General features: G+C 35.7%; 1 protein-coding gene across 1 annotated transcript in view; it reads right to left on the bottom strand.

The window, feature by feature from the left end:
• Nucleotides 1–12,576: 12,576 nt before the first annotated feature.
• LOC141552709 (uncharacterized) overlaps nucleotides 12,577–15,110 on the bottom strand; it is a 178,635-nt gene continuing 176,101 nt past the window's right edge. Inside the window, exon 3 of the mRNA XM_074284734.1 lies at nucleotides 12,577–12,866. The gene's annotated coding sequence lies outside the window, so the exon portion shown is untranslated. The remainder of the gene's footprint in view (nucleotides 12,867–15,110) is intronic.

The following is a 15,110-nucleotide window of genomic DNA, read 5'->3' as shown; positions in this document are numbered from 1 at the left end:
GGGTCTTTTCCCCTTGGCCACCACATTGTCCTAAGAAATAGACTTCTGTCCTCAATCTGTGTATATATCTTCCATTTTAGGAAGGAGACTGAAATCTTCAAATTTGTGAGTTCAAAAGAGCATAAGGACACTCCAGCATCTTGATCTTCCAAAGATCTTCTAGAATCACTGAAAGGATGTATGTATGTCCAGAGGAGCAAGGAATGACCAAGAAAGAAAAAGAGGGAGTGAGAAAACAAGCATTTATTAAATACCTGCTATTTATTAGGCACTAAAAACTTCTCAAATATTTTATTTGATTTTCACAACAACCCTGACAGGATTTAGATGCTACTATTGTTATCCCCATTTTTGTTATTGTCCAGTCTTGTTTGATACTTCGAGACCCTATGGATCATATTTATCCATAAGGTTTTCTTGACAAAGATATTGGAATAGTTTACCATTTCCTTCTCCAGTAGATTAAAGCAAACAGAGATTAAGTGATTTGTCCAGGGTCACCCAGCTAGGAAGTATTTGAGATCAGATGAATCTAACCACTAAACTACCTAGCTGCCTCAATTGGGGCAGACAAAATTTAAGTAACTTACCTGAGACTGAAATACTGAATGAAATGTTTATACATTTGTTCTTGCTATGTCTTTGAAGAAAATATCCTTTGTAAAAAGTCTCTGATGTTAAATGGACTTGGAAGCCAGTCCCTGAAGAGAGCACCACAGTTTTTTTTACCACTTAAGGGTTCTGTTTTTATTTGGGAGTTGAAGGGAGAAAAAACAAAATTTTGTTGCACTGGGAATAAGATCCTCCAGGGTTAAGCACTCTGCTGTGGTTGTCTACATCTTGGCACTAGACACTGATGGCACTTCATAGATTTCCAAACAATCCAGTAACAACTCCACAGTAACTATAACATTCAGCTTTTCTGCAGAGTACTATGAAGGCCAATTATCAGATTAAAGCCTCCAGTAATTATATGAGTTGAGGAGAATTGTTGATTGTATCTGCCTTCACAAAAATATTGATTTGGTAAATTCAAATTTAAGTTCATTTCAGAGCTTCATAAGCATTCATTTGTACCATTTGTTCAGTCAATTTCAAGAAAGAAATGGGTCTAAGAAGAAAACAATTCAGTTCCAGACTGCACATGAAATAGGATACCCTATGTATTATCCTTTTACCAAGCTGCAACTTTTTTATATCTTCTGATTTCTTTTCTGCTAAGAATGTGGTAATCAGTAAAGCATCTCTTGTGTTTTAGGAACTATACTAAGCATTGGAAAGACAAAGGAAAGTAAAAGACAATCCCTGTTCTCAAGAAGCTCACATCCTAACAAGGGAGAAAATATGTAAAATACTATGTACAAACAAAACTATATCCAAGATAAATTGGAAATAAATTGGAAAAAGAAAAGAAAAAAGGAGAATCAAAAAAGGCTTCCAAAAGAAGATGAGGTTTAGTTTAGAAATTTAGTGGGAGCTAAGGAAATCAGAAGACTGAGATAAGAAAAACCTTTTCAGGAATAGAAATATCCAGTGATAATGCCTAGGTGAATCCAGAGATGAAGTGTCTTATATGAAGAACAGTAAAGAGAATTGTGTTACTGGGATCATAGCCTACATGAGGGAGAAGGGAGGCAAAAAGTAGTGAGATGACTAGAAAGATAAGAAAGGACCAGATTTTGCATACTAAATAGAAGAATTTATATTTGATCCTGGAGATAATTGAGAGATCCAGATAAATCCTGGAATTTGCTGAATAGGAAATGGTATAGTCAAATCTGTGCAGACCTTTGCCTTTGTGATTTGTGATTATACCTTTGAAGTAAATAGTTCTGTATAAAAGCTAATCTGACTGTTAATGGCTAATTGAACTGGATTGCAGGGGATTACTCACCCAATTGGGAGAATCCCACTGTTGGGAGCTAAAGCCATTAGCAGAGATCTTAAATGTCCTTCCAAAGACCCTTGACAGCTAAGTGGAAGATGAATTAGAGTGGGAAGGGACTTGAGGGAGGTCAGCCAACCAGCAAGCTATTACAACAGACCTAAATGTGAGGTAATGAGGACCTGCACCAGGGTGGTAGCAGTGTGGAGAAGACAAGAAAGTGTACATGAGAGATATTTTGAAGATAAAAATAAATATGAGAAATGAGAGAGAAAAGTCAAGGATGACCTCTAGGTTTTGAATTTAGGTTATGGTGGGAATAGTGGTCACCTAAATAGTAATAGGGAAGTTTAATTTTGAACATGTTGAATTGAAGATGTCTATAGGATCTCCAGCTCAAGATGTCCAATAGGTAGTTAGAGAAGTGAGACTGAGGGTGAGCAGAAAAGTAAGGACTAGGTAAATAGATCTGAGAATCATCAGTATGGAGATGATAATTTAATTCATGGGAGCAGATGAGATCACAAGTGAAACGGTATGAGTTCCTCTAGTGATATGTCAACATATCAGTCACTAGACAACACCAGGTAGAGATGGTGATGCAGTTCAACAATTTATAAATAAGTTGAAAAACCAGGATGATTTTACTAATGTATAGAATGGCAGAAACAATATCAACAATAGGAAAATTAAACTAGAAAATTCTTCAAATCAAAAACGACTTAGAGACTACACAAACATGGGACAGCTCTGGAGGGAAGATCAAGGAGAGTAAAATGTAATATTAAGGTTGTGGGAAAACTGCAAAGGGAAAAAAAAAACTAGGTAGCATAGTAGATAAGCCACCAGAACTGACGTCAGGAAGACCTGAGTTCAAATCCATCCTCAGACACTTAACTAGCTATATTATCCCGGGTAAGTCACTTAACTGTTTGCGTCAGTTTCTTTATCTGTAAAATGCAGATATTAGCATCTACCTCCCAGATGTGAGGATCAAATGAGACAATAGCTGTAAATGCTTAGCACTGGCACATAGTAAACCTCAATAATAAATTTAGCTATCATTGTTTCATTATTATGTTAATCACACAATAAAAATTTTCAGAAGTGTTAAAAAAAGATTGCAAATCAATAGAATTTGGAAGATATTGACAGGAGTGTCAAATCGATTTACTTAGACACATAATTGTAGAATTATAAAACTGCAATAATAAGATAATCTTTATAAGATGACAAAACTTTTAAAAAAAGATGTTAAAAAAACCCTCTATAATAACATGAAATAATAATTTTTAAAAAAAGTACCACTCCACCTACAGAGTTCTCTGATACATATGAGGACATTTGGAAGGACATTTAGGATCTCTGCTAATGGCTTTAGCTCCCAACAATGGGATTCTTCCAATTGTATGAGTGGTCCCCTGTACCCCAGTTCAATTAGCCATTAACAATCAGGTTAGCTTTTATATAGAAATATTTACTTCAAAAGTAAAATTACAAGTATACAAACTTATTTCCCAGATATATGAGAGTCATAAACCTCTTTTTTATCCTGTTATTCCCTCATCTTCTCTCCCTGTCCACTTTCCTTTTCTATAGAGGGCAAGATCTTGACTTTGCAACTGATTTTCCACTTTCCATCAGCAGATCTGCTTAGTTTTATCTCTGAGGAAGATGCTTCCTAATGCCTCCCCCAATTGCCTGCCTTTCAGTTTCTTTTTGTGTATTGTGTTCCCCCATTAGATTATAAACTTCTTGAGAGCAAGAAATGTTTTTTTTCTTGTTTGAATTCCCAACTTTGGTTAGCTAGATGCCTCACATTGGGAATTGGGCACTTATTAGCCCAATTCCTAGAAAGTACAACCCCAATTCCAAATCCAAAATCTCCCTTGGGCTCATGTCTCAGGTCCCCTGACTTCTCAGTGCTTCCAATGTAGGGTAGCGGCTGTACCATCCTGTCCACAATCCTGGCTCCAAAGGTTACCATTGCTCAAACTCCTGGCTCTGTGGAGATCACCACTGTCATCTGAAACTTAGGAAGATAAATAATACAGAACAGAAATAAATGCTCCCATTATAATTTCTCAAAGCTAGGGTAAAAGAGGGAGCATGGGAAGGAAAATCCTTCTCCTTTCAACAGTTCAGTTCATGGCGCCCAAGCTGTGGGTGAATTGAGATCTTTACCCTCTGGATGCAATAGATAAAAGTAGCTGAAAAAGAAAAGAAAAAAAAAGAGAGAGAGCAGTTCAGTCTCGCCAGTTTTAAAGACAAAGGCAGTCAATCAAAAAGGCTCCCACATAGTGGAAGTGAAGAGGTCTCCATGGTAGCAATTTGGACATATTTCAAAGGCTCTATACATCAGTAAAATCATCCTGGTTTTTCAACTTATTTGTGTGTGAAGTGTCCAACCCCTTCATTTTACATTTTAGAATCCTGAGTCCTTGAGAGATTAAACCTAAGGTCACAGAGGTTATATGACAGAATTAGTATACAAGTCCTCAAATGCCAATGACAATTTGTTTTCTATTATGCTAAAATATCTCTATATGAATTTGTAATGATCAAATTTCATTCACTTCTGCCTTCATGTTATCTAACTGGACATGCCCAGTCAAGTCTTCATTACACTGGAAAATGATATACTAAACATTCATTTTCAAATTGGCTTTCCAGGAGAGCTAAGCAAACTTTGACAAAAAGTGGTCATTTAAAAATTCATATGAAATTGAGAAATTTGTGGCAAGAAGGGGCCAACTTCAAAGCAGCTTTTGGTAATTAAAAATAAGAGCACTGAGGCAAAGCAACATTATCAAGCCAAGTACCAAAACCAATGGATTCTCTACAACTAACAGTCATTAGCTCAAAGTAGGCATTATATAGGAAATTTTAAAATAACACAAGTGCCATTTTGGTTAACAACTGAATGACACAAAAGGACTCTTGGGGGAAAAGGAGAATAAAGGACAGTAAAAGTTAGCTTAGGGAGTTACAAATAAAGAATAAAGGGTCAGAGGGAGAGTTTCTGATTAGACAGCCAAGAAGCAAGAAGCACTGAAGCCAAACCCCTCTCCCACTCCAGCCAGCTGCTACAAGGAAGATCTCAATTTAGTGCCAGATGGTTCAGTGATCCAAAATCTAAGGAGAAGCAACTGAGGATGATCTTTATAATATAAGAATATAAAGTCAATTCACTATCTAGTAACCATGACACTAACTGTGCAACAGAAGTGGGCAGGGATCCCAGAACCAGACTCTAGGAGCTCAAGGACCACATCACTGTTACTCCAAATCTTTTTTTTTTTTTTTTAATTTTAATTTTATTTTATAATTATAACTTTTTTTTTGACAGTACATATGCATGGGTAAATTTTTTACAACATTATCCCTTGCACTTACTTCTATTCAGATTTTTTCCCTTCCTCCCCCAACCCCCTCCCCCAGATGGCAGGCAGTCTTATACATGTTAAATATATTACAGTATATTCTAGATACAATATATGTGTGTAGAACCGAATTTCTTGTTGCACAGGAAGAATTGGATTCAGAAGGTAAAAATAACAGTTTACACTCATTTCCCATTGTTCCTTTTCTGGATGTAGCTGATTCTGTCCATCATTAATCAATTGGAATTGGATTAGCTCTTCTCTATGTTGAAGATATCCACTTCCATCAACATACATCCTCGTACAGTATCATTGTTGAAGTGTATAATGATCTTCTGGTTCTGCTCGTTTCACTCAGCATCAGTTGATGTAAGTCTCTCCAAGCCTCTCTGTATTTCTCCTGTTGGTCATTTCTTATAGAACAATAATATTCCATAACATTCATATACCATAATTTACCCAACCATTCTCCAATTGATGGACATACATCCCTATAAAAAGGGCTGCCACAAACATTTTGGCACATACAGGTCCCTATCCTTTCTTTAGTATGTCCTTGGGATATAAGCCCAGTAGTAACACTGCTGGATCAAAGGATATGCACAGTTTGATAACTTTTGGGGCATAATTCGAGATTGCTCTCCAGAATGGTTGGATTCTTTCACAACTCCACCAATAATGCATCAATGTCACAGTTTTCCCACATCCCCTCCAATTCCCTCCAAATTCATCATTATTTGTTCCTGTCATCTAAGCCAATCTGACAGGTGTGTAATGATATCTCAGAGTTGTCTTAATTTGCATTTCTCTGATCAATAGTGATTTGGAACACTCTTTTATATGAGTGGAAATAGTTTCAATTTCATCATCTGAAAATTGTCTGTTCATATCTTTTGACCATTTATCAATTGGAAAATGGCTTGATTTCTTATAAATTAAAGTCAATTCTCTGTATATTTTGGAGATGAGGCCTTTATCAGAACCTTTAACTGTAAAAATGTTTTCCTAATTTGTTACTTTCCTTCTAATCTTGTTTGCATTAGTTTTGTTTGTGCAGAAACTTTTTAATTTGGTGTAATCAAAATGTTCTATTTTGTGATCAATAATGCTCTCTAGTTCTCCCTTGGACACAAACTCCTTCCTCCTCCACAAGTCTGAGAGGTAAACCATCTCATGTTCCTCCAATTTATTTATGATTTCGTTCTTTATGCCTAAATCTTGGACCCATTTTGATCTAATCTTAGTATGTGGTGTTAAATGTGGGTCCATGCCTAGTTTCTGCCATACTAATTTCCAGTTTTCCCAGCAGTTTTTGTCAAATAATTCTTATCCCAAAATTTGGGATCTTTGGGTTTGTCAAACACTAGATTGCTATTTTTATTCACTATCTTGCCCTGTGAACCTAACCTATGCCACTGATCAACTAGTCTATTTCTTAGCCAATACCAAATGGTTTTGGTGACTGTTGGTTTATAATATAGTTCTAGATCAAGGACAGCTAGACTACCTTCATTTAATTTTTTTTTTCATTACTTCCCTTGAAATTCTCGACCTTTTGTTGTTCCATATGAATTCTGTTGTTATTTTTTCTAGGTTATTTAAATAGTTTCTTGGAAGTCTGATTGGTATAGCACTAAATAAATAGATTAGTTTAGGGAGTATTGTCATCTTAATTATATTCGCTCGGCCTATCCAAGAGCACTGAATGTCTTTCCAATTATTTAAATCTGACTTTATTTTTGTGGCAAGTGTTTTGTAATTTTGCTCATATAATTCCTGACTCTCCTTTGGTGGATATATTCCCAAATATTTTATACTATTGACCGTTATTTTGAATGGAATTTCTCTTTGTATCTCTTGCTGTTGGATTGTGTTGTTAATGTATAAAAATGCTGATGATTTATGTGGATTTATTTTGTATCCTGCAACTTTGCTAAAATTCTGAATTATTTCTAATAGCTTTTTAGCAGAGTCTTACTCCAAATCCAAAGAGGGAAAGTCAGGCCTTGGGATCAGAGAAAAAAGCCACAGAATCAATCACTAAAACAGAAGGAATCTTGGAGACAGATGGATGAGCAGAATAGGATTGTAACGCTATATAGCTCTAAACCAGGAGAAAGGATCTTAAAGCTATATCTTAGAAAGAAAGGAGGGCTACAATCAGACAAAATTAAATTCATTTAAACATTTATTGTCTACTATGTGCCAGGTACTGTATTAAGTGTTGGAGATACAGAAAGAGGCAAAAGACAGCCCTTGTCCTCAATGGGCTTACAGTCTTCAAGCCTGTGCATTATAAACCAGGACCCTTGAGAGATGAAGAAAATCACAGGGCTCAATCTCTAAACCAAGAAAGGGAATCTTGACGTCAGACACTAGTTGCAAAAGTGCCACATGTAACAGTCACTCTTATCCCAGCAATATGACAGGCCAATATTATGTCAGGCCACTATAATCCTGCCAGAAATTCTCAAACCTAGCCCTAATAAAAAGTCCCAATTTAGTATATAATGATGAAAGGATGAATAATAGTCATTTTTATTTATAATAATAAAAGAGTTATTTTGCTGTTAGGGATGCCCAAGACAGGGATCTAGAAGAGAAAAATAACTCCCAAATACCTAGCTGGTAAAGCTTCAAAGAAAATACAATTTGGTTACAAGATCAATCAGAATTCCTAAGAGAAACTAAGGGTTTAAAAACATTTTAATGATATAAAAGAAATGAGAATGCTTGCTTGAAGAAAGACTTAGAAAAGAGAGAGAGAGAGAGAGAGAGAGAGAGAGAGAGAGAGAGAGAGAGAGAGAGAGAGAGAGAGAGAGAGAGAGAATGCTATAGTGGAAAGGATTGAAAAGACAATTAACAATTTAGCACAAGAAATAGAAAACCTTATTCTTTTTCTGAGGCTAAGTGACTTGCCCAAGGTCGCACAGCTAGGAAGTGTTAAGTGTCTGAGATCAGATTTGAACTCTGATCCTCCTAAATTCAAGGCTGGTGCTCTATCCACTGCACCACCTAGCTGCCCCAATAGAAAGCCTTATTTGAGTAATAAACTGCCTGAAAATCAGAATGGCCTAAATAGAAGTTTATTTCCATGGTATAATAACTGATGGTAAAGTCAAAAGTTTGAAAAAATAGAGGAAAATATAAGAGTTCTCACATAAAAATAACTGACTGGGAAACAGATCAGGGAGAAATAATTTAAGAATCACTAGATTTCTGTGGACACCAAAACAAAAGAAGAGTGTGAAATGAAGAATTCTAGGATAAAAGAGAGTATATTAACAATAGGATGAAATTTCTATAAGCCATAGTAAGATGGAACGGCAGAGCAAAACAGATACTATGGATAATCTGAAATGGAAGTGTGTGAAGTGTCCAACCCCTTCATTTTACATTTTAGAATCCTGAGGCCCAGAGAGATTAAATCTAAGGTCACAAAGGTTATATGACAGAATTAGCATACAAGTCCTCAAATGCCAATGACAATTTGTTTTCTATTATGCTAAAGTATCTCTGGTCCCTTACTCTATATGAATTTGTAATGATCAAATTTCATTCACTTCTTCTCCTTGTCTTCTCCTTTTTCTCTTTTATTCCTTTTCTTCTTCCTCCTCTCTCTTCTTTCTTCTCAGTGCTTTTCAATTTCTATGCACCCTCAACTCCCTGAATTATTCCTAAGTTAACTTGATCCAATGTTATTGCCTCTTTTTTTAAGGACTATGAATCCACCATAAAGTTGGTTTCATATTCTTAAAAATAATTCCTTTATTATAATTATGCAAAAGTTGTATATTGTCTATTTCCAATTATTTCACTCTCTGGATATTTGCTTTGAGCACCAGTTTTTGTTTTGTTTTGTTTGTTTGTTTTATCAAAAGGACCTAGAGTTTGAAGATGGTTCTTTTAAATACTGATATACAAGTCTAAGTGTTATAAGAAGCTTCCCTCCCCCCACCCCAGGAATATAAAAGATTGTTTTTTTCGTTCCTCATTTAATTTCTAGTCCCTTATTTTCTTCCTAGGAATGGCTTTTCCATTATGACCTCAATTGCATACTCAACTTTTCATTATTCTTACCAACTGCAAAGATGGATTAATGGAGAGAATAGAATTAAATTTAAAATTCAAAATTGTGCTTCTGGGCAGAATTTAGACAATTTTTTTGGAAAGGAAAAGTTAGAACTGAGATCACAAAACTCCTTTTTACTTTCTGTCATCTTCCAGAAATAGCAACCATTAGCTCAATTGATATACCATATGTATAAAAACTTCAGATTTGACTAAAAGAAAAAAAAATGTTGAGCTTTATTGGTTGGATTCAGTACTAATGTGCACAAATGATTTATATTGTTACTTATTAAAATAGAACATCCCTACAATAAAATTTTTTCCGAAGATGTTAACAGCTATTTAAATATTTAGTTGTAAAATAGATAACAGAGCACATAATGTAAGGGTCACTATTCCAGGAATTAGAAGCTTTCACAGAAGAGGCAGAGCATCCAATGATGCTTAAAAGCAATAGACATATTAATTGCACACATGTTTTACTTCACTTGAGAGAAGGAAAAAAGGAAAAACCAGATGCTCAGATTAGAATATAAGGACAAGGGAAAATGGTTTTAGATAAAGCATCTTCATCACTAGAAAGAAAAGGATAAAATAGCATTTCAGTCAGTTGAGAGACATTAACATACCTCAAGTGCAATGATTATTGGGACAAAGAAGAATGAGGAAGGTCAATGATTGATTCTGTGATAATTCTGACCCTTTGTCAATCATAATGTGAATATTTACTATCAGATCATTTCAAAAATAGGAGCAAAGGCCAAGAGTTTTATAGGGTTTTATATATATATATATATATATATATAGTTTTATAGTTTTATATATGTTTCTAGCAATCTCATTTGATTGGTTTCCTTCTTTCAATATCAGAGGCAGGGAGATATCAAGGATTGATCTGGAGATTTGATAGGATACAGCATGAAACTAGTAGTTGACAGCATAGCATCAGAGAATCCAGAACAAGGAAAGGATGTGATAAATGAAGGGACATATCTAGAGCAAAGACTAGCTGCTGCAAGAAAGTCTAGGCCCAGAAAACCTCTCTGTATAGTATGGTGAGTCAGAAGACCTAAGTTCTTTCTGACTTCTGACTACTACTAGCTAGTTACTATCTAACTGGGTGGCCTGAATAAATCATTTCACTTCTGTAAGACTCACAGTGATGAGATTAGGGTTAGGGTTCCTGGTGGTCGGGCAGTTAAATAATGACGTTAGGGGGCAGCTAGGTGGCACAGTGGGTAGAGCACCAGCCCTGAATTCAGGAGGGCCCGACTTCAAATTTGATCTCAGACACTAAACACTTCCTAGCTGTGTGACCCTGGGCAAGTCACTTAACCCCAGCCTCAGGAGAAAAATAAATAAATAAATAATGACGTTAGTGGCAGGCTCTGGGTTCAGGGAACCAAATGAAGAATTGTGGGAACCCCCTTCTGGCAGCACAGAGGTCCTTTGTAAAGGAATTTACAAACCCCAAAACCTAGACTGATAAAAAGTTTATCATTGGCATTGGGAAGTCAGCCTTTGCTATGCATGAATAGAAAGACTGAATTCCTTAGTGACAAGATCTGACAGAGAAGTAAAGTTTCTAATAGAGAAATCCCAACAGATATAAAGTCTTGTTAGGGAAATAAGTAAGAAAAATAAAGAGAGTGCAGTGTTGAAAGAGAATATCATTTCAGCGGGCAGAGGGTTCCTTGGCATAGCATGGCATGGCATGGCATGTTAGGTCTGCAAGGACTGAGCCCCAAGTTGGCTCATTTTATGGCTACAAGCTGGGGTTTGCTCTTGATGGTGACTGGTCAGCTTGAGCTGGAATTTTAATAGAATTGAATGAGACTCTGGGCTAATCTTTTCATTCAATAGGGTTGGCATTCTCCAGCTTCAGACTCAACTAGCCCCACCTAGATAACAGAATAAAGCTATTTATCTTGTTTCCTTGGAGTGGGTCCCACGGAGGCTGGTTTCAAAGAGAATCTCTCCTTCAAGGACCTTTAGAGTTTTGGGGTCCCCTTATCAATAGGGGATGACTAGAGTTAAGTCTAATAAAATTAAAGTTTGAAAAGTGATTGATTATGCTACCCAACCTTCACTTTGTCCTGTTACCATTATTACATTTAATCAATGGAACTAAGATAAACTAATGAACTATTCTGGGCTTTTGTAAAACAGAGAAGGTTGGATTAGATCTAAAAGTCCAACTTCCTGCTCCAGCATTCTATGATTTTATATAATGTCTGGCACAATGTCTTGTATATGATATTTATTCAGGTATACCTGAAAGATAAAAATTCAGTGGATTCAAGGTAATATTCTAGTTATTTGGACAAAGATCAAAACAAGTGATTATGACATTCGCAGATTAAAGTGTTTAGTTTCTATACTGTGATTACAAACAATAAATTTGAATATGTGTATGAATTATTTAAACATTAAAATGATACTATATTGTATATCAGAATCCAAATTAAATTCCAAATAAGCAATCCTAAGACAAAAGTCATTTTGAATTGAACCTCAAGATCTGAGAACATCACTTGAACTGATGGAGAGGTGGACAGGAGGGTGAAAAAAAGAATAATATTGGATAAGTAACTTTCTTTCTCTGGACTATAGTTTGTTTATCCTGAAGACAACAAGGTTAGATTTCAAATCCTATAGTTGTATGTATTGTAATAAATACTTAAAAAGTGTCTATGTGTTAGGTGCTTGGGTTGCAAAAGATGAAAACCAAACAATCCTTTTCCTCAAGGAGTTTGTGTTCTATTGTAGGGATCCAATCCTATACAGATAAGCAAAATGCAAGCAAATTAAAGGAGAAAAAGAACATTAATACCTGGATGATCCTAAGGCAAACTTTAAGGAGGTTATTACACAAAAATTGAATTATGAAAAGAAGGTAAGGATTCTGAGAAGAGATGAAGTGGAAACGCATTCCAGAGATAAAGGAAGGCTCATACAAATGCCTAACAAAAAATGAAATGTCCAATTCTGGGAACAACTTGCAGTTCAGTTTGGCTGGAACATCGAGTGCATGAGGGGAAAGAATGTGAAGTAAGGCCAGAAAGGTAGGTGAAGGGCTTTAAATGCCAGTTGGGGACTTCGTGTTTTAGCCAAGGAACAAAAGGAAGTCACTTATTATTTTTTATTTAGGGGAATGATATGATCAGCCTTAAGAAAATTATTTTAGTAGCTGTGGGAAGGATGGTTTGGAAAGGGGAAAGACTAAAGATTGACCAATTATTGCTATGTGCTTGTGTAAATAACTCTCATGCTGATGGGTTTGTGCATACTTGTCTCTAATAAGGCCCTTCAACCCAGAAACCCGCTAACAAATCCCCACTTCTCTTTGGTGCTTTTTATCTTCCTTCCTGAGATGTCAGGGAGGGCGTGATTATCTCCTTTTTAGTGCTTTCATCTCCCCTCCTGAGAAATTCTTTGTCAAGAATTCCAAGGGGAAATGAAGGTAACAGTGGATAAACTGAAACGGAGATGGAGACAAGTGATGTTGTGGCAAGAACAATAAGCAACTTTATTTGTTGGGAGAAGAAGGAATTAAGGATGACTTTATAATTTTAAGTCCAACTCCCTGAACTCAACTAAAATAAGGACATTTGGAGAAGGGACATGTTTAAGGGGGGAGATAATGAGTTCCACTCTGGTTGATTTTAATATGCTTATAGGACATCAAGGTGGAGCTGACTAGTGGGGATTTGAAAATGTAAGAATCAAGTTTTGAAGAAAAATGAAGACTTTGGAAAAGGAAAGCACTTTGAAGATATATTCAAGTGAGGGTTATCAAGCAATGTAAGTAAAGCATTTTGTAAACATTAAAGAGAATAAAAGGTTAGAACTGTTTTTTTTTTTTTTTTTTAGTGTAGAAGCCCATAGAAGAACTTCCCTTCTGCATTTTAGTCTTAGAAAATTGCCTAGAGCAGAGGTGTCAAACTCGATTAGAAAGAGTTGGAAATACTAATCCATACAAAAAGATCCCTTGGGCCACATATCAAGTTTTAAAATGTAATATTATCTATGTTTTTTTGAACTTTTATCTATTTGTTAAATATTTCCCATATATATTTTGATCTTGTTCTGGTTGCATTAGGACCTATGTATCTGCCAAATGTTTGTTGCTTCTGGCCTACAGCAGGGGGCTTCTTAAATTTTTTCTATTTGTGACCACTTTTCACAAGAAATTTTTACACAACCTGTTTCAAATCTAAGCCAAGGTGTTTCTGGTAGTGCTTTTGCATGCACAGTACAAAATATGTATGCTGTGTGTTCAGAATCAAAGATGCTATGAAATCTTCCAATGCAATCTGAGCAAGCACTGCCAGAAACACCTCAGATTCATTATGTTTGATTTTGAGTGTTTTTTTGGTTGTTGCATTCAGAAACCTTTTATTGTTGCCAAACATTCAGTTAATTCAGTAACATTCAGTTAGTTACATGGTCCCATGTGTGGTCATGACCTACAGTTTTGGTCTAGAAGCACTGAGAGGTTGTGACTTGCAGGGTCAAATCTCTGTATGTGTCCAAGGCAGAACTTAAACTGAGGTCTTCATGACTTTGAACCTGGCTCTCTTTCTGCTTAGCCATGCTGCCACATGCAAACTTAAAGGACCAAGTAAGTGCCATTAATTGTAATTGTGGAAAACAAATGAGAAATAAATGATGGATAGAAGATTCTTTACTTGTACATCAAGATGATGGACTAATTCTGATTTAAAAAAAAATGAAGAGAAGGTATGCTCTTGTTTCCAGCAACTTATTCATTCTTATTAGGTTGAAATAAAAAAATAGTTTCTCTGTAAAGGACAATATTTGCTTAGCCTTTGGATCACGTTCCTCTGGCTCTGTCTCCCCCTTGTGGCACTCAAGATTCTCATGATTTGGGTAATGAATAAGGTAACCAGTAATGTTCTGGGAAAATATTTTTGGTATTATAAATTCATCAAATATGATGTGCCTATTATATATGAGACATTATATTGTGTCATTGATCATTAAATTAAGCACATTTCTGCTTTCTCCATTATGATATAATATAGGAGGAAATGTTTCTCTTGGAAACTACATCCTCCACAAACTTGAGCAGAGTTTGGCCCAGATGGTATTATTCTTGCACAGAAGCAGGAGCTTGTTCCACAGTGGTGTCTAAATGACACTCACAAGACAATATCTTTTTTATCCCTTTGAAAATGACAGTTGTGATTTCAATCCCGAGGAACCATGATTAAAAGACTTCAATACTTTGAAGATCTTGAAATGCAAAGCCTTTCAGGCTTAGAAGATCCTGGATTTTATTAGTAGGACAAGTTGTTGATATTGTTCACTTGCCCTTAGTTGATATGGTGTACTGATACAGCAGCTCCAGAAGTGCTGATCTCATAAATTAGTTTTCAGTTTTGTTTATGGGGGCTGATAAAACTCAGTAAATGGAGCAAAGAGAGCTCACCACCTCCATTTCCTGAAAGTTTGGGAGGTTGTTATACTCAGAAAAGACTAGGGAAGTGTTCATTTCTCAATTCTTCTATCTTTTTCTAACTCTTGAATTCTATTTTATGTAAATGTTCCTTAGCGCTATAATGATGGAACATAACTAATTCTAGGTGGTTGGGAAGGTTCAGAAAAAAAATTGGGGATTATAAGCAGCAGATGAATAGAAAGAGATCCATGTATTTAAGGAAGGGAATAAGCATTTAAATAATCCCAACTATGTGGCAGACACTGTATTAAACATTTTGTTTGTTTGCTTTTATAAATATTATCTT

Source organism: Sminthopsis crassicaudata, chromosome 2 (genome assembly GCF_048593235.1).
Source record: "Sminthopsis crassicaudata isolate SCR6 chromosome 2, ASM4859323v1, whole genome shotgun sequence".
Lineage (NCBI taxonomy): Eukaryota > Metazoa > Chordata > Mammalia > Dasyuromorphia > Dasyuridae > Sminthopsis > Sminthopsis crassicaudata.
This window is presented reverse-complemented; position numbering and strand designations above follow the sequence as displayed.